Below are 19,953 nucleotides of genomic sequence, written 5' to 3'. Positions count from 1 at the left end.
GTTGCTCAAAGCCCCATCCAGCCTGGCCTTGAACACCTCCAGAGATAGGGCATCCACAACTTCAGTAGCACCTTTTGAATTATGACTTCCTGATCCTTAGCATTGCACTTACCAAAACTTCTGTATCAGAAGAAATTTTCAAAGCAGCCTAATTGATCTCTAATCCAGTAAATAAAAGAGGAAAATAACTGAGGCTCATTGTTTCATTGCAACCTGCTGCACTACTGACTGATAGCATTACACATGGCATTTACCTGTCACTTATGTCCAGTTGCTGTAAGCATGTGCCATACCAGTGCGTTTTCTGAAAACTACCTGACAAAAAGCAAGAGTTTAGTGACAAATGCAAGATGGAGCGGGTTTGTCAGAACACATCAGAAATAGTGTAAGCTATATAAGTTTATAATCTAATACTAAGATGACTAGCCTTAAGGCCATACTATACCTTGATAAAAATGTAATCATCTTTTACAAAGCAAGACTATATAAAAATACACAGTTTAAACTAAAATGTAATACTATTTTTGCCCTACCTTTATGAGTTTCTACTGTATCAAGCTGCCCGAAAGCCATTGTAAACTGCCATGTCAATGACAGAAGTGACAGCCTGTGTTTTTTTCCTGTAAGTCTGGGTCCCAGCTTTGCTTTCTTATTAACCCAGCTGTGGCATGTTTTCAGCGGGCTTCACTGCTGGAGAAGGACGTACTTCCTAAAGCAAGGTATGAAACCCATTTATTTATAGTGAAGGGTATAGTTGCAGCAAAGATGGCCCAGCCGATAGGTTTACTTCTGTCTTGTTTTAGAGCCTTGTTTGCACTGAAGATACTGTCAGGACTAGAAACTTTCTGGGAAGGAAAAGATGCTGACCTCGCACGATGTTTTTCCAACAGTACAGGTACATGAAATTCTACATCAGGCTTGTGGTAAAAGACCAAGAATTGGCTGTTGCAGTTAATGTGTGTGTTTGGCTTCAGCTTGAGAAAACAGACTAAGAATTCGGTTATTTGAAATCAGGTTTATTTGCAGGTTTTTTCAGTAGCAAGGACTTCCTAGCATACATACAAGTACAGTGTACTTCAAGGGGTTTGTGAAAGAACTGTCTGTCTGGAAATCGGCTACAATTACAGGTGTCAGAAGAAGTCTTGGCAAAGTCAACAAATGATTCTGTCTGGTCCTTTGGCAACCAGTGCAGACCTGTATGAGAAAAATGGAGACAGACCATAACTAGCAGTAAGGAAGAGACAGGAGTATGATTTAGATGACACAAGTGGATATGGAGTTGTCCACAGTGCAAGGGACCTTCCTTCGCAATTCCTTCATGCTGCTATGGGTGTCTGAATGCAAAGTATGAGCCTCTGGTTTATTCACTGCATTTCAAGGAACAGGAGAATCCAGAGAAACAAGTCAGGGGATTACTTTCAAGCTTATTTTTGGTTAGGGTAGCCCCAATATGACAGGGTTATAACTAAAATGTTTCTCATCCTGCATTTGCATCGAGTGCACTGTTGTCATTCTCACAATTCATTTTCCTGCTGTGCAGTTGCAGGGCAGCAGGTGGGTGAGCACACTTGCTCAAAGCGGCAGGACACACGGCTGTAGTGGCACCCTCCATACCCTTCATAAGAAACAAAACATCTCACGAGCCGGAAAGAAGCTGCAGTGGAAATGTATACCCTATATAAATCATCTTTGTGTATCATCCTGCTTTGTTAATAGTAGAACACTAGAGAGACAGGATAACAGTTTGCCTCTAAAAAGTGGAAAAATAAAATCACCATTATAAATGTAAAATTGTAATTTTCTCCAAGGAACTTCTAATTCCTCTTTCCTAACTAAAGTTTAACCCAGTTTTATTTTGTTGGAGTGCAAGGAACATAGCAAGTCAGTCAGCGTCCCCTCTGGTGGACGCTTATCAATATACATGATAAAATGAAGGCAAAATAAATGAAGCAGCAGAAGAAAACCACCTTTACCTGGGCTCAGATACATTAGCGTTCTTAATTTGGAGAAATGACAAATACAAGGCTCAAATGCTTTCAAATCTCACTAGAGGAAAGCTTTTGGGAATCCTTTTCCTAGAAAAATCTCCTCAGTGAAGAAAAAAAATGGAGCTTCATAGCTTGATTTATAGTCCTTCTCCTAGCTAGGTACTTCTCACCAGCAAGATTATTTAAGCCCCATGAGATTTCAAGGGTATTAAAGTTCTATATGTATGTAGTTTGGCTGCAGAAAAATAAGTTAAACGGCCCTTGCTAACACAGAAGTCGTGTGGGAACTAGTTACTTCTTTCTGTTTGTTCCCCCTCAAGTTGGGATCCGTGTTTAAAAAATTATTTTCTCAAATGGTGTTTGAAGCAAGCAAGCAAATGTAAGGGTACACCTTCATCAAAATTAGATGAAGAAGATTAGTCCAGCAAGACATGCGGTTTAGAGAACATGGATGTCTTCTGCAGTACCACTTTACCTGGGGGTACTTTTGCACTGGAGGAGAACAGCTGCGTTCACCGAGTTTAAACACAATGTTTTAGAACACCCTGTGGTAATTGTGAAGGCTGTTGGCCTAGATTGTTGCTTAAAAAGTCGTCCCCACTCCACTGGATCATTGCGCCGTGCAGGGCTCCTTCTGCCCGGCCAGCAGCGCAGAGTGCTCTGTCCTCTCGCTGGATGATGCTTGGCTGGGGAGAAAGCAAAGTCACTGGAAGGCTCAGTTTCACCTTTTGGTAAATTCATGCAATTTGTAAGCAATTCAGTGTTTCCTTTTCCAAGCTGCTTTTCCCTTTTCTCTGGGAAAGCACAAAATTATAGCGTATGCTACACTTTCCGCTGTAAAACTGTCATGTTATCGTTAACTAAAGCTGTGGAAAAAAATAACCGCCAGGAAGTCAGAGCTAAAACAATGACATTTTCATGGAAATTAAACACATTTTCCAGAGTTAAGTCTTGATCATTGCAGAATTAATATATATATATATATGCTCTGATCTCCTTTACGAAATGAAAAAACGTCATTCCCCAGTGAAATGCTGTTTTTCCAGAACCATTGTATGGCAGACTACTCAAAATGTATTTGAGGCAAGTGTGCAACTCGGTCTTAACTTTCCCGTCTCTGCCTTAATTTTCGTGGATGCCAAAACTTGTGTATACTATAGGCTGCCAACATCCTTAGAATTGGTTTGTGGGAATAATAATGTTATTCTGTCATCTACATGACCTCTCTTTGAGTCTAGATCCTGTGTATACTTGCTGTATCGTGACAAAAAGAAATATACCTTCAGGAAATTAATTTTGTGAAAACTTTAAAATATCAAAAAATGACTGCTTTTTTACTAAGCTTCAGTAAACAGAAGGTCATGCAAAGGAAATAGGATTTTAGACTGGAAAAGAAAAATGTTGTTGTGCATGACTGATTGAGTTTAAAAATGACCTTGATACATAAGTAATTGCAGCATGGAAATCAAGTTTCAACAGCCGATTTAGGCAATGGAATCATGCTCTTGGGAATGGTTGCAAAAAAATGCATGTCTGATACAAGAAACTTCAACAAACTCACCTAACAAGCAGAGAAGACAGGAATGCGAATAAGACAATTATTGTATCACATGCCAACTGCAGAAATAAAAAGACAAAGAAGATGTGCTGGGGATTTTCACAACTAATTTCAATTCACTTTGTTCTCAGCCTCATCTTACTATGACAAGGGATGACATCCATCCTAATACTCATGAGATTATTCCAATGTGTAAATTGTCAGCAACCTAATCTGCTAAAGATTAGATCCAAAAAACATTGGGGGCACATTTTGAGTCAAAGCCCACTTTTAGGATTCATTACAGCCTGCAAACTGATTGGAATACATAAGGAAATCATTAAGATTTTAACAAAATAAAAAAAATTAAAAGATAAAAAGTTTCAAGGAGCAGGCTTAAACATGAAAGTAAGGACTCATAACTGGCCTCTGTATATGGGGTTGTGAAGTCTGAAGATCTAGACTATAGTTGGCACTGGAAAAACAGAAATATTTGAAAGTAAAAAGATGTATCCCCTATTTTTATTTTTTTTTAGGGGGACTGGGGGGGGAAGGCTTAGTCCCCAGAGAGATGTTCACTTGCTCAGAATAGAGAATAATAAAACTACAGTGCACATTCTCCTTAGGCAGCTGGGAATATGTATCATTATGATATACTATACCAAGGATTATGAAACTATGATTCCAAACTGTAGTGTAAATAACTGAACAGCAGAAATATTTGATAGTTTTTCTTAGTAAATTCTCAGGGGTTTTTTATGCTGTTTGGCTTACGTAAAATAATCTATAAGAATTGTAAAAGAATGTGAATTAATACCATCCTACATACAAATTCAATGTATTTATATGTTCTTAATAATGATACATAGTTAAAAGTTAAAAATCTAGCAAAAATATTTTGTAAGTAAAGGAAAGAAAAGGAAAAAGAAATTTTAAAACCTTGTTTGGAAGTCTTGTGGTTGTCCTGGGAGGAATACATTTGATTCCCTTCATCTCATATGGGTCATCAAGGGCCATTAGTAACTCAAATAAAAGAAATACGCATAGATACCTGTTTAGGTAAAGCAGCCTGGAAAGCCTCTTTGCCTCTCACTGTTCAGTATCAAGCTACTGCATTTCATTTTGAATATCCACATAAAAAATAATAACAATTATGGAAAAAACTTAGTACGTAAGCTTATAATCATCTCATATGGGTCATCAAGGGCCATTAGTAACTCAAATAAAAGAAATACGCATAGATACCTGTTTAGGTAAAGCAGCAGTTCAGCCTGGAAAGCCTCTTTGCCTCTCACTGTTCAGTATCAAGCTACTGCATTTCATTTTGAATATCCACATAAAAAATAATAACAATTATGGAAAAAACTTAGTACGTAAGCTTATAATTATCTACATAAAGGAGATCTAAAATAACTTTATACAGTATGTCTAAAAGAAAGTATCAGGGATTTTAAACTAATGGAAAGTGTCAGGTTCAGTTGCCATATATGGCAAGTACAAATATTTACCTATCTATATAAAGGTTTGCTGCATATGCTTTGGTGCAGGCTTTTGCCTGAGGTGGTGGTGTGGGGAGAGCATACATACCCTTGTCCCTCTGGCTGGGGGTGGGATGCTCTCATCTTCTCCAGCCCAGAGCTGGACTGTGGCAGGTTAGCCTTGGCCAGCACCCAAGCTCCCACCCAGCTGCTCCCCACCACAGCGGGATGGGTGTGAAAATGGGGAGCAGCCGGAATGAGACATCTTGGGGTTTGGGATGAAAGCAGGGAGATCGCTTGCCAATTACAGTCGCCAGCAAAACAGACTTCAAAATTAACTCAATTTATTGCCTGTTATTGCTGTTGTTCCCCGTGTTGCCACATGGCATGGCAGCATGGGCAAACTTCCACGGTGGCGGAACACCCAGGGGATCTGATGGCCATGGTGTCTCTACTTCCACACCATATATGTGTCTGCATCTGCATCTTAAAACCTCCCAGTTGTCTGCTGGGTAACCTTTCCAGGATAATCGTGTTTATCCAACCTCCATTTAATTACAATTCCTCTTTATCTGAATCAAATTATGTTCTCTAGCATGAGCTGCCTTCTTGTACTACTCCCCACAATTAACTCTATTGACCTTCATTTATCCAAGCACATTTTCACTTTTTATAGGAACAGTGTTGTTTTGCATTTTTGATCCTAATTCTTTTTTTCCACTAAAAACATAACAATCTCAGCCGTAACAATGTCTTACTACAGGTGTTTTATACGCATACTAAATAAGGTGGCTGTATTCCCTGAGATCCGATTTGCTTCATTAGCTCTATCACATCCAAAGAGGAGCTGAAGGGAATTGCTATTTTGTGTGCCGCCCGGGGCCGTGCATTACCCTGTGTTTAATAACACAAAGCCAAAACCTGGTGGCAGAGCACAGATTTGCAGAATGCCACCAATTGCTTTTCGGCGTGATACCTGGGGAGGTCCAGGAACTCTCTCCTCCTCTGGGTGGCTGCAAAGTCACCCTATTCAGGTACGTGACACTGGTAAGGATAACAGTGGTTGAGAAAAATAGCTGAGACATCTCAAGATTTAAAACAGAAAGCAGCTTTCTATCAACTGTCTTAAGCATAAAAGCCACAACTATTTTTCCCTGAAAACACCCGTAAAAGTTGTCCTACTTTACTAATTTTTTATACTCTTCACACTTCTTTTCCCTGAATTTCTCTTTTAACACGTTTCTCTTTGGGGAGTCCCGCCAGCTTCTACATATATTTCTATTTTCCTTCAAAATATTACGCCTAACTTCCATGTCTGCATTTCTCTTCTTTACCTATATTTAATCTAGCAGAATGAAAGCTGAAGAAGAAATATTACCCCTTCAGTTTCCAAGGTTTCTAGAGCTGGCAGCTTTTCTCCTGTGGCTTTCTCCAACTTTTCGACTTACTTAAAAGGTGGTATGAAGTCAATGTCTGCAGCCTGTAATTCAGCATCATCTGGGTGATAAACAACCTTATATCTACCAAATATTTTACCATAATTTAAGGTAAATAAAGTGAAATTATCTCAGGGAAATAATTTTAATTTTATTAAGTGCCTGTCTTGTACATGAAACAGTGTCAGTACAACAGTCAATGTGTTGCCTATGAAAATCTAGAGGTACGATTATATCAATATACCATATGATACATGATGGTTTATATCCAAAATAAAAGTGAAGGAATTCAACCCTGGCCCACCAAATACTGAACAATTAATCCCAAAGGACAATGTCATTCAAACTGGCCCTCTGCTACATTCTGCCATTATTTGCATTTTAATGTGGCACTGATAATTTTAGTGCTGATAATGAAGGGCCAAAGTATCCAGCAACCCAAGCTTGGACCATTCCTGGACATCCCACACCCTTGCACTGCAATTCACGTCTGGTTTTAGGGAAAAGCTCTTTGGACTTGAAAAAGAACATGAAAAGAAGCAGTTCGCTTTTAAGCTCAGATTGGAAAAAACAGAGCAAACAAAAAGGTTTTTTGCATAACAGAACTAAACTCATCACTCAAGGACAGCATGAACTTCTTTATGCAGATAAAGAATAAAAGACATTTCTCTGAGCTGGATGCAGCTTTCTTGTCGTGTGAACAGGAGCCACAGCACCGTGTGCCATGGGTGGGAGCTCACACGTTGCTCCGTGATATAACGGGCTGCGTGAATAATAGCAATTAGAAGTCATTGAACTGCCACCTACTGTAAATGACAATGCTGCAATTTACAGAATGTGATCTGGAAAATCGTTTTAAGTCTAACCATCACACGGTACTGCAGGGTTTTCTTTTTACCCCTTGATAGCTTAACCCCTCAGAAAGGTCTCTGTCATGATCCTGGCATGTTAGTGCTGGGGAGAAGAAGGCAAGGCTGGAGCACAGCTCCTCATCTCCCGGCACAGGGACAGGGTGCAAAGCCTGTGAGCATGGTCCCCTATGAGCACAACAGCCCTAAGTGAGAGGGAGGGGGCAAAAGCAGGTCTGAAAACAAGACCCAGCTGAACACGGGGATGTTATCTTACACTGCAAGTCATCTAACGGGTAGACTGGTCAAGAGTTTGCTCCCTCAGCTGACATTTGGAGGATATTGTGAAACACTTGCCAAGGGAAATTTGCAGGTTTGTGTCTCAGACGTTCATCTCATAGACATTAATCTACAGCTGCTTCAGCTCCAGGATTATGCAGATGATCCCTGTTCAGGAACTGCTGCCTCTCCTGACAGCCCGTCCCCCCAAACTAACCAGCACATGGCAGCTAACAGCTGAGGAACAATCCACACACTCAAATGTGGTGGCAATGAGCAAATTATTTGTAAAAGTGAACAAATATATGAGAAAAATGAAGCATTAATATTTCCATCTGAAACTCACAAGCAGGACAGCAATAATTGATTAATATCTCTTCACTGTAAATAGCAGGTCCAACCACATCATACCTGGATCTCAGTGATCATTTGCTTAAAAGGGGGTGGAAGTAAGTGGGAACACTTATGACTTCAAATATCATTTTAGCAACACTTGAAAGTTTTACATGTTTTCATGCCTGTGCACATTAATTAAGCTTTCTAGGAGTTCTCATAATAGATTCTCACTGATCACTGAAAAAAGCCACGAAGTTCAGAGCAGATCTTGATTCTTCTCAGAAGACAAAAGTAACAGATGCTACAGAAAGGGCTGAGCTCCTAATACCAAACAGGGAACTTTATCAGGAGACCACAAATAATACTACCGTAAGCCCGTTCATCGTTCTTTTCAACTATCTACAACATTCCCTCTACAATCTTTCCAGATTTCAAGGAGCAGTAACTACCATCAGTAAATCCGGATTTATCTGCAAAGAATGCACACTCCGCCAGCTTTGCCATAATTTGTAGTTTAGCACCACCTTCCTAGACACCAAAGAATGACAGCTTTGCACTGCCATAGCTTCTGCCTTGAAGCAAAAAAAAAAAAAAGCAAGTACAATGAAAGGTGGTTATTTTCTGATCTGTTTTAATTCCTAGATATTTTTAGAAATGACATGGAGTTCCCCATCCTCAGCAATTTTTAGACCTCAGCAGTTTTTAGAAACTACTCCACTGGTGTTCCCTGCAGCACTTCAGTTATGATAGGTCTACCAATAGCTGTGGATCTGTGATATCATGGTTTCAAGGCCCACTTCCAAGTCATGAAAACTGAAGTTTCTAATGCAAACTGTAGTTTATGCTGAATATGGCGTATTTTAGTATTAAAAAGAAGATTATGAGTGCTTGATCTGAACACGGTACATTTGCTCACTGTTCTAGGCAATAAGTTTCAACCCATTTTCTAAACTTCATCATAAACAGCTGTTATGAAAAGAGTTTCAAAGAACCCTTGAAAAACAAATGAAAATGCCAACTGTCCTTGGCAGCCTCATAGTTCACTATATAAATATTTTCTTCCACAATCCAAGGAGATGTTAAGAAAAACAATAAAGATGAAAGACATAGAGGTAACTGACCTACAGTAGTAAAAAAGACAAGCCCATACCTCAATGAAAATACAAGTGAAGCATCTAGATTTTATTTTAATGTGCTCTTCAGGTTTCCCCTTCTGCTAGTTTCCCAGCATGCCCTCACTTGCATGGGGCATGTCCAGGATAAGCCAACCAAGAATAAGCTTAATCACAAAATTACCTTACACTCACCCTCTGCAAAACCTCCTTCTGGGCTGAGCTCCTTATCTCGTGACCCAGAAGCTGCATATACCCCCCATGACATGACCTGTTTTACAAAAAACTCACATGTTGATGCTTCAAAAGAGGACAGAGGTCTGTTTACTGTGTACTTTTGCTTGGCTTGGTGCTTCACTTCAGCACTCTACAGAGACTCACAGGAGGTGCTCCCCAAGATGCGATCACAAAATTTTGGGTGACACGTGGTGGCAGTCCTGCCTGTGTTTCTCAGGACGGCCCGGTGGCTAAGGCACTCACTGCCATGGTGGGTGCTAAAGCTGCATCCCCTCTTAAGACTTTGCTTCCCTCTCTGGTTGTAAAATTATTCTCCACCTAGAAAACACTTTTAACATAAGGGAAACCTCTTAGGCATTTTGTGTCTTATTTTCTTTGCCTATGAAAATACTCAAGTGTAATATGACTGTGAATATAAAGCAACCTGTAATTTTCATCTCTTTGGGGGAAGAAAAAAAAATGCTGCTTATTAAGCATCACAATTTCCCCACTAGGTTTTCACCTTTCTATCACATACTTAATTTCCCAAAATTAGAACCCCAGTGGCAACTGTCAGTGGTTTTAGCTACAGCAGTGAGCTAAGGAATGGACACACGTTGGCATCTGCTGACTCTGGGCAAAAAAACAGAGAAAAGAAGATAATGAAAAGAGAATAGCTGTAGGTGTCAGCCCTTAAAATCTTCCCAAAACTCCATATGTGAATCAGGTATGGTTTCTGGAGGCAGTGTCAAGAAAATGCATGCGAATGAATCTTTTAAGGTGGATTAGTTTAATGTCTTTACACTTTTATGTGTATATTCTCATTCAGAATTAAAGAAACTCAAGTAGCCTTAACTTCATGTACTTAATTTCTAAGGAGAACTAAAGCAGATTGAGTTAAGAACACTAATTCTGGCTAACAGTGTCCACATAATAGTGTGTAATGCAGTTTGTTTCTTGCCGTTTCAGTTCACATCTTTAGTTTGCTTGGACTGCATTCCCAGCCTGGCCCTGAGAAGGCAAACACTTGTTTGAAGAATGTCACAATGGCATGTAATCTTAAACAGATATGTATTATTTTCTTGTCCCAATTATTAGAGTGTATAAATATTTTCATGGACATGGCTCTTGAATAGATGCAACTGTATAAATGGATCTGCTTGCTCACAAGCAAGCACAAACTTTTGATGTTTCTGTTAAAATTTGAATTTGATGTTAATTGCACCTGAAGTTTGCAGAGAAAATGTATCAGAGAGTACTTTTAACTGTATATGATATTTACACTTGCAGAAATTGCTGGTTTTCATACAGACATGCCCAGTATAAACAGATTAACTCCTACTTAGCAGGAACACTATTTTTAGATGTCTGTACTTCCCTTGGATCTCCAGGGCTTCTCAGACACCAATCATTATCTCCAAAACCCCTCTCAAATTCTTCAGTATCAGATCCAGACCAGCCACAGTGTGGGGTAGGTAGCTCAATTGGGAAAGACATGGGGAGGACTCAAGCATCATGGCATTTTCCAGTCATAATGTTTATATTCCCAGTTCATTAAATTTGGTGGGCTCTGATCTCTTTGTAAAACATTAACACTGTAAATGGGGCAGCAGTTGTCTGAGATGTGCTAACACGGAATAGCAAGCTCTTTACAGCTACTGTCCATCAAAAGCTGTGCTCCTGGAAAGCACAGCCTGCAGAGCAGATGGCTGTCCTCAGCTGGCAGTAATTCTCCACCTTCCCCTCCACCACCCTTGCCATTGCTGGCAGTGGCAGATGCCAGGGCCTGGCTGTCCAGGACTTTTGGGGCTTGTGAAAGAGGAGCCTGGAGAAGGGACTGTGGGGTGCCTGCAAACAGGAGTTATGGACTATCAGTCCCACGTAGCCATGAAGGCCAACAGCATCCTGGCATCTATCAGAAATAGTGTGGGCAGCAGGACTAGAGAAGAGATTTTCCCCTTGTCTGCAGCACTGGTGAGGCCCCACCTTGAGTACTATGTCCAGTTTTGGGTACCTCACTACAAGAAAGACAATGAGGTGCTGAAGCGTGTCCAAAGAAAGGTAATGAAGCTGGTGAGGGGTCTGGAGCACAACTCTTATGAGGAGCAGCTGAAGAACTGGTGTTCTTTAGCCTGGAGAAAAGGAGGCTGATGGGAGATGTTATCGCTCTCTACAACTACCGGAAAGGAGCGAGGTGGTTGTAGGTCTCTTCTCCCAAGCCACAGGCGATAGGACAAGAGGAAATGGCCTCAAGTTGTGCCAGGGTAGGTTTAGACTGGATATCAGGAAAAATGACTTCACCAAAAAGGGTTGTCAAGCATTGGAAGAGGCTGCCCAGGGGAGTGGCTGAGTCACCATTCCTGGAGGCATTTAAAATATGTGTGACCTCACTACAAGAAAGACAATGAGGTGCTGAAGCGTGTCCAAAGAAAGGTAATGAAGCTGGTGAGGGGTCTGGAGCACAACTCTTATGAGGAGCAGCTGAAGAACTGGTGTTCTTTAGCCTGGAGAAAAGGAGGCTGATGGGAGATGTTATCGCTCTCTACAACTACCGGAAAGGAGCGAGGTGGTTGTAGGTCTCTTCTCCCAAGCCACAGGCGATAGGACAAGAGGAAATGGCCTCAAGTTGTGCCAGGGTAGGTTTAGACTGGATATCAGGAAAAATGACTTCACCAAAAAGGGTTGTCAAGCATTGGAAGAGGCTGCCCAGGGGAGTGGCTGAGTCACCATTCCTGGAGGCATTTAAAATATGTGTGGATGTTGTGCTGAGGGACATGGTTTAGTGCTGGACTAAAGTGTTAGGTTAAGGTTTTGGTCCGTAAAATTATTCTCCACCTAGAAAACACTTTTAACATAAGGGAAACCTCTTAGGCATTTTGTGTCTTATTTTCTTTGCCTATGAAAATACTCAAGTGTAATATGACTGTGAATATAAAGCAACCTGTAATTTTCATCTCTTTGGGGGAAGAAAAAAAAATGCTGCTTATTAAGCATCACAATTTCCCCACTAGGTTTTCACCTTTCTATCACATACTTAATTTCCCAAAATTAGAACCCCAGTGGCAACTGTCAGTGGTTTTAGCTACAGCAGTGAGCTAAGGAATGGACACACGTTGGCATCTGCTGACTCTGGGCAAAAAAACAGAGAAAAGAAGATAATGAAAAGAGAATAGCTGTAGGTGTCAGCCCTTAAAATCTTCCCAAAACTCCATATGTGAATCAGGTATGGTTTCTGGAGGCAGTGTCAAGAAAATGCATGCGAATGAATCTTTTAAGGTGGATTAGTTTAATGTCTTTACACTTTTATGTGTATATTCTCATTCAGAATTAAAGAAACTCAAGTAGCCTTAACTTCATGTACTTAATTTCTAAGGAGAACTAAAGCAGATTGAGTTAAGAACACTAATTCTGGCTAACAGTGTCCACATAATAGTGTGTAATGCAGTTTGTTTCTTGCCGTTTCAGTTCACATCTTTAGTTTGCTTGGACTGCATTCCCAGCCTGGCCCTGAGAAGGCAAACACTTGTTTGAAGAATGTCACAATGGCATGTAATCTTAAACAGATATGTATTATTTTCTTGTCCCAATTATTAGAGTGTATAAATATTTTCATGGACATGGCTCTTGAATAGATGCAACTGTATAAATGGATCTGCTTGCTCACAAGCAAGCACAAACTTTTGATGTTTCTGTTAAAATTTGAATTTGATGTTAATTGCACCTGAAGTTTGCAGAGAAAATGTATCAGAGAGTACTTTTAACTGTATATGATATTTACACTTGCAGAAATTGCTGGTTTTCATACAGACATGCCCAGTATAAACAGATTAACTCCTACTTAGCAGGAACACTATTTTTAGATGTCTGTACTTCCCTTGGATCTCCAGGGCTTCTCAGACACCAATCATTATCTCCAAAACCCCTCTCAAATTCTTCAGTATCAGATCCAGACCAGCCACAGTGTGGGGTAGGTAGCTCAATTGGGAAAGACATGGGGAGGACTCAAGCATCATGGCATTTTCCAGTCATAATGTTTATATTCCCAGTTCATTAAATTTGGTGGGCTCTGATCTCTTTGTAAAACATTAACACTGTAAATGGGGCAGCAGTTGTCTGAGATGTGCTAACACGGAATAGCAAGCTCTTTACAGCTACTGTCCATCAAAAGCTGTGCTCCTGGAAAGCACAGCCTGCAGAGCAGATGGCTGTCCTCAGCTGGCAGTAATTCTCCACCTTCCCCTCCACCACCCTTGCCATTGCTGGCAGTGGCAGATGCCAGGGCCTGGCTGTCCAGGACTTTTGGGGCTTGTGAAAGAGGAGCCTGGAGAAGGGACTGTGGGGTGCCTGCAAACAGGAGTTATGGACTATCAGTCCCACGTAGCCATGAAGGCCAACAGCATCCTGGCATCTATCAGAAATAGTGTGGGCAGCAGGACTAGAGAAGAGATTTTCCCCTTGTCTGCAGCACTGGTGAGGCCCCACCTTGAGTACTATGTCCAGTTTTGGGTACCTCACTACAAGAAAGACAATGAGGTGCTGAAGCGTGTCCAAAGAAAGGTAATGAAGCTGGTGAGGGGTCTGGAGCACAACTCTTATGAGGAGCAGCTGAAGAACTGGTGTTCTTTAGCCTGGAGAAAAGGAGGCTGATGGGAGATGTTATCGCTCTCTACAACTACCGGAAAGGAGCGAGGTGGTTGTAGGTCTCTTCTCCCAAGCCACAGGCGATAGGACAAGAGGAAATGGCCTCAAGTTGTGCCAGGGTAGGTTTAGACTGGATATCAGGAAAAATGACTTCACCAAAAAGGGTTGTCAAGCATTGGAAGAGGCTGCCCAGGGGAGTGGCTGAGTCACCATTCCTGGAGGCATTTAAAATATGTGTGGATGTTGTGCTGAGGGACATGGTTTAGTGCTGGACTAAAGTGTTAGGTTAAGGTTTTGGTCCAGATAGAATCATAGAATCATAGAATCGTCTAGGTTGGAAGGGACCTTGAAGATCATCTAGTCCAACCATCAACCTGACTCTGACAAAAAAATAAATAAATAGGAAATAAAAATTACTAAACCATATTCCTGAGGACCATGTCTACCCGTCTTTTGAACACCTCCAGGGATGGTGCCTGGGATGGTGGTGATCTTAAAGGTCCCTTCCTACCTACATGATTCTACGACTCAGTCACTCTGACTTAATGCTTTTCTTCAGTGTCATACATCTCCCCTTATAAACAACTGAGAAGTAAGTCAAACTATTGTGGGCAGTGAGATATTTCTACTTTGAATGTACTGGACTGGTGAAGGCATTTGTTTGCCAAGAGGCTTTATGTCTTTCAGGCAAATGAACTTTGCATTTAGCTCCCCAAGTGTAGTATTTGTAAGAAAATCATCCCATTAAGGATGCTCTCTTGGTCTTCCAGCTGCTGCACTTCAAATTTGATGGCATTGCTGTGTTGTTAGAAATTTGAACAGAATGAGGGCATACAGAGATAACAGAAGGCACACAGTATTAGCAATTATTGTTTGATGAATACAAAGGGATAGTGCCAACTATAAAAGCTAAAAAAGTCCTGCTTACAGTTGTTTAACAACTTGGAATTAAATTTTACACAATGAACATCTGTTGTCAGTTGATTTTTCCTTATACTCCTTCACGAAAAGCTTCAGTCAAGACAGTTTGCCCATTTCTGGAGTGAAGGCTGAATGAAAGAAAGTGCCTCTACTTCTCCTCTGTCTGATGTAAAATACCAAGAACCTCTTCTGGCATCTACAGCAACCTCAATTTTGAAGCAGGAATTTTGGATTTGCCTGCAGACAGCTTCTGCTGCAGAAACATGGCCCCACAAAAATCGAGGCAAATTTTGCCAGTAGAGCAAAAATTGATAATTACCCTCACTGGCTTCCCACAGACCAATGCCAATGGCCTGTGCCTGTGGTTATCCCCTAGTAATTGGGACCAGCAGCCCTTCCTGGGTCACGGACACCTTGGGGCACCCCAGTGTGACCAAACCCCACCCTGCCCTGACTCCTGGGTTGTATCCATGCAAATATCCCACTGGGCAGCAGGAAATGACCCAGAGCCTTGCAAACAGCCTTTCCCCAGCAGGGAAACCCTTTCCTACAGGATTTATGACAAGAAACAGGGAATAGCTTTCTTGAAAACTTTTTTTACCATATTTTTAATAAGTAACATCTTACCTATTTTTGACTGCGACTTTTCTGTGTGCTGACAGATCCTTCACACTCAGGAGGATAAAGCCAGCTGAGCAGCTCGCTGCTGAATCAGAGCTGTGTGGCTGCAAATTCCCTTCAGCACACCCAACACAGTGGCCACGGGGGGTCTGGGACCTCTATCCAGGAACCCAAGAGATGACTTCTGATTAAAGCAGAGATGTGAGATTCTGCTATAAAGAATACTAAATAACTAAAAATAACTAAATAACTAAAAAAAATCCAACCTTATTTAGAAATTTTTCCAACAGGGATTTGTTATTTTTTTGTCCTCCTGTACATTGTACACTTATCCTCAGTAATTGCAGCAGCCCCAGCAGATATCCCCCAGCAGGGGCAGGGACTGGCAGATCTGGTTTAATTAGCACATCTCTCCTCACCCTATGAAGGGGTGGCTCCTTCAGCCATCATGTCTTAGTTACACCCAGTCATGTCCGTAAGCCCTTAGGGTTTTCCCATCACCTTAGCAAAGGTGACAGGCAGTGGCTGGAGCAGCTGTCTATAGCAACGGAAGAGGATCTTCTTCCCCAGGCATTTAGCAACAGCTCCTATTGAATGTTTGCAAACTCCCATGCAATGCTAGCAATTGAAAAATTTGAAAAAATTACCAAATTGTCTTAGATCACCTGTATGAACAATTTAACTCATACAAATTGTGTTCTGCAGGTATACTGGGGAGGATGCTACCAGCAGACTGTGGTGAGGACCCATCAGGACCATCATCTCCTCCGTTGATAACACTTGGGTCGGGAGACGATTTATTTCCATGGTCTAATGACTGAAACTCCTTAGTTTTAAGCCCAGCTCAGACTCATTAAATCCACTCTGATTCCTTTAACAAGTCTCTTTTTCCACTTCAGAGTTCCCAGTGTGGTAACTGGATTAATCATTGTTTACACAGAGCTTTGTGATGGAAAGACTTGGTAAAATGTGTTCTGTAGATTTAGAACTGCTAGGACTACAGATTCGAAAAATTGCAATACGCAGTTATTTAAGGGTCCTCATTCAGCCGAATACTTAAGAATATGTTTAAAATTAATTATTTGAGTTAAGAACTCCACTAATTTCAAGTCTAACCTTATTAATTTCTTACATAAAATAAGCAGTTTTCCATGTTGGCATGCATGCCAGATTTCAACAATGTTTTATTTAACAGTGTAAGCAAATTACATTTTTGTCAGGCATCTGTAAAACCTACTGAAAATGTATCCGAGTTATTTTGCATAAATACTTTGTAAATTTATATTTAAATGGTTGGAGGCAGATGCCTCTTCTATATCCCTGAAGAAAAATTGAGAATAAAAGTGTCTTTAACTGTTTAGAACAGATGGTAGGGCAGTAAAAGTGCTGAACAGCTATACAGAAAATTACATCCATCAAAAAAGAGCCATAGCAGTGAGATGCACAAGAACAGGTACCAGAGAGAAGTTACTTAAGAGTAAAGAATGAGACTTTTTATCCCACGTGTCATATTCTGCCAGCCTCTATGTCTTTTTGGTCCTCCTGATGCTAGTCTGCAATTGAGTGATGAACAAAAAATACAAATAATTGCTTTACTGGAAAAAGGTCCAGTTGTATTCAGCATTTATCCCTCGTGAGCAGCAGCGGTCATAATACTGATTTCTTCACCTGCCAATGCTGCAAACAAGGAACATTTTTCACTGTAAATTTGAACTATGCTATCACACAGCCTGAGGAACCATTTTTTCCTATTCCTTTCTGTCTTCTGCTCAGACTTGCCCTGTTACCACTTCCCTGCAGAACTGGAAGGAGCCAGGTTTCTCTGCCTGGCTCGTCAATGGCAATATTCAGCACCTGATGTATTCACATGTGTGTTCTTTAATGATTTCAGTGATATAACTCTCTCTCTCCTGCTACCTGAACTACTGTGGCTTACAGCAACCAGATTTTCAGACTGCTGTAAATAATATTCTAGTAGTTGCTAAAGTCATTAATCATTACATTATTATTTTTACAGTTCTCTCTAGCACTCCAGGGCTTAGTGAATAGCTGTAAAACATAACATTTCTAAACCTTTCTCTGTCTACTCTGGAAGATCATTAATTGAGTAGCCTATTTGAACAGGTAAATGGTTTCAGGATCTCTCGTTTTCTGGTATCTTCAGACTTTGAAAATGTCAGTAGAATTCTTAGGTCCAACCTCATCTATTTCAAATATCCATGTGTCTCTGTAGGACTTTCTTGGTGGTCCTGACATCTCTTCGGGTTCCTCATGATCTACATAAGAACTCTTCTTGTCTTCATTTGTTTGACTGGAAACTTTGGAAAAGAATTTCTGTAAGGAACAACTGTTATGTTTCAAAGGACATTTCCAGGTTTTGCAAGCCCAGAATTTAAGACTTTGAAAAAAATAATACACTTTTATGAAGATGGAGTTTTATCAACCCTAATGCAATTTTTTTTTAATGACATGATTGTTTTAATTTGTCACAAACAAACCCTGATGCTAACACCACCTATTCACAAATTTCTTATCCTTTTATTTTTTTTATTTAGATTCCTAGACTTTGAATTAAATTTTAGTATGCTCTGATTTTTTTCACAGTCACAGACCTGTAAACTGCGAATCTTGGACAAATCACTCAAATCCAGAAACAGAAGATTTATGCACATCTCTTCAAAAAAGGAGTAGCACTGCAAATCTAGTAGCACTGCAAGTAAAGGTCTATAAATAAGGGGGAAAGAAAAGTTCATTTTTATTACTCAAGTTTGGAGTAGACAAGAAAATAAAGTAGGAAAAGTAGATTAGATAGTTCAAGTCTTTCATTTCGATATAAGAACTCTTGGTAGACAAGATGAGGATTATTTGTAACTGAAAGTATAATTAAATTGTTTGATCTTCATTGTTGCAGTTCCACTGAGGGTGCTTAATCATGTGTTGGCCATAGAATGGGTTTCTTTGAGGCTGCACGGAGCAATGAAAATCATATGGAAATTCCTAAAAAAGTGGAGCTAGGTTTCTCTTTTCTTACAGAAGTACAGAAAATATCTACAATCATTTCTTGTCTAGAAATGGAAAAATGTCTTCTCTTTCATGGTTTCTTTAGAATTATGACATGCAGAAGGAGGCTTGAAGTTTATTGACAACAGGAGGTTTCACATCAACTGACTCTACACAGTGAAGCCTGCTGCCTCAGACCTGCTGATGCTCCATTTTCTTTTGGATTCATCGCCACATAAAAATCAGGCTTGTGAATTATGTCTTTGCTTCTAAACTGTTTTGTGGTTATCTAATGCTTCACACTACATTGCAGTGTTGCAATGACAGGCATTTTATCCTGAATGAAAAAATAGATGAAAGGTATCTGGAAATGTAGTTTCTTTGTTGTTTTTCTGAATAAAACTAATATTTTTTATCTCTATTCCTAACCTAACTTGTTCAGCTGATCTTTACAAAAAAGCAGGTATAGGATTTCAAGGGGCTTTTGTCTACATCATGCATCACTTTTTACATAGCTACAGGTACATACTATAAAATGGGAAAACAGCTTCCAAAGAAGGCTGATGAGTTTACAAACTTTTCCTGATGACCAGCAGACTTGGCTTGACTATTTTTCTTTCCATGCTGTATGTCAACAAACTACAACTCATACCAAATTCACATAGCCCCTAAGAGGATAATATTAACTCTGGCTAAAGCCAAATAACTCAAAGTTTTTGTGTGAAAAGAAAGAGATTCAGCACAAATCCTCTGTTATGACTGAGATTAACATAGCGATGAAGGGGCCGTAGTGGGCAAAGGAATGAACCGTTGAGTTATATACACAGAAGAGTTTCTGAGAAATGAAGAAATGTCTTTCAAAGTCCGTGGGTAGTACCTTAGCATCAATAAATCAATGGCAAAACTCCTACTCCCTTAGCTAAACTACCTCTGCCTGAATGTCTCTTCCCAGATATTTAACCACAGACTTGCCTGGAATTCATCCTGGCAGGTCAGCCTGCAGGCACTGATCCCGAATAACACAGGAAGAAAGAATTTGAAATAGCTCCATTACCATAACTGCAAACATACTAATCACAATGTGTTGCAAAACACAGTAACTATCAAGAACTTAACTTCTTAGTCGGTTAGGAGAAAAAGTACATTAAAGGAAATCACAGTAGCATTTAGCACTTGTACAATTCTCTGCAAATTTCCTGAAATGCAGTCATCCATTTTTTCAGCTAGCAAATACTTAATTAAAGCAGAGTATTTCACCAATTCTATTTTTCGCCCATAGCTTTTATTCTTGTTTCCCGCAATGATGGTGCTCCAGCAGCAGTCCCTTGCTCCTATGTGTGACGCCGTGTACCTCTGCAGGGCTGAGGGAAGAGGGGGGTTGCACACAGGCAGGTGAAGTGGTTGGTCTCCTGCTGCTGTTCATACTGCCCCGGGTACAGGGGTCGTCGTGTGCCACTCACCTGGGAGTACAGCTCCACGCTCTTGCCTCTTTCACAAAGACAAGCAAAGGAAAAAATTCAATTCAAACTCCTCTTGTGCT

General features: G+C 40.4%; 1 long non-coding RNA gene across 1 annotated transcript; it reads right to left on the bottom strand.

The window, feature by feature from the left end:
• Positions 1-1,018: 1,018 nt before the first annotated feature.
• On the bottom strand, positions 1,019-4,548 carry LOC106885950. The gene is made up of 4 exons (XR_001411536.1): positions 4,465-4,548; positions 3,550-3,605; positions 2,464-2,674; positions 1,019-1,194 (listed from the first exon to the last, which is right to left on the bottom strand). It is a non-coding gene; the product is annotated as an uncharacterized LOC106885950 (long non-coding RNA).
• Positions 4,549-19,953: the final 15,405 nt, after the last annotated feature.

The sequence above is a fragment of the Calidris pugnax genome, unplaced genomic scaffold, assembly GCF_001431845.1.
Source record: "Calidris pugnax isolate Ruff unplaced genomic scaffold, ASM143184v1 scaffold13, whole genome shotgun sequence".
Classification (NCBI taxonomy): domain Eukaryota; kingdom Metazoa; phylum Chordata; class Aves; order Charadriiformes; family Scolopacidae; genus Calidris; species Calidris pugnax.
The sequence above is the reverse complement of the archived record's forward strand: the minus strand, read 5'-3'. Positions and strand labels throughout refer to the sequence as shown.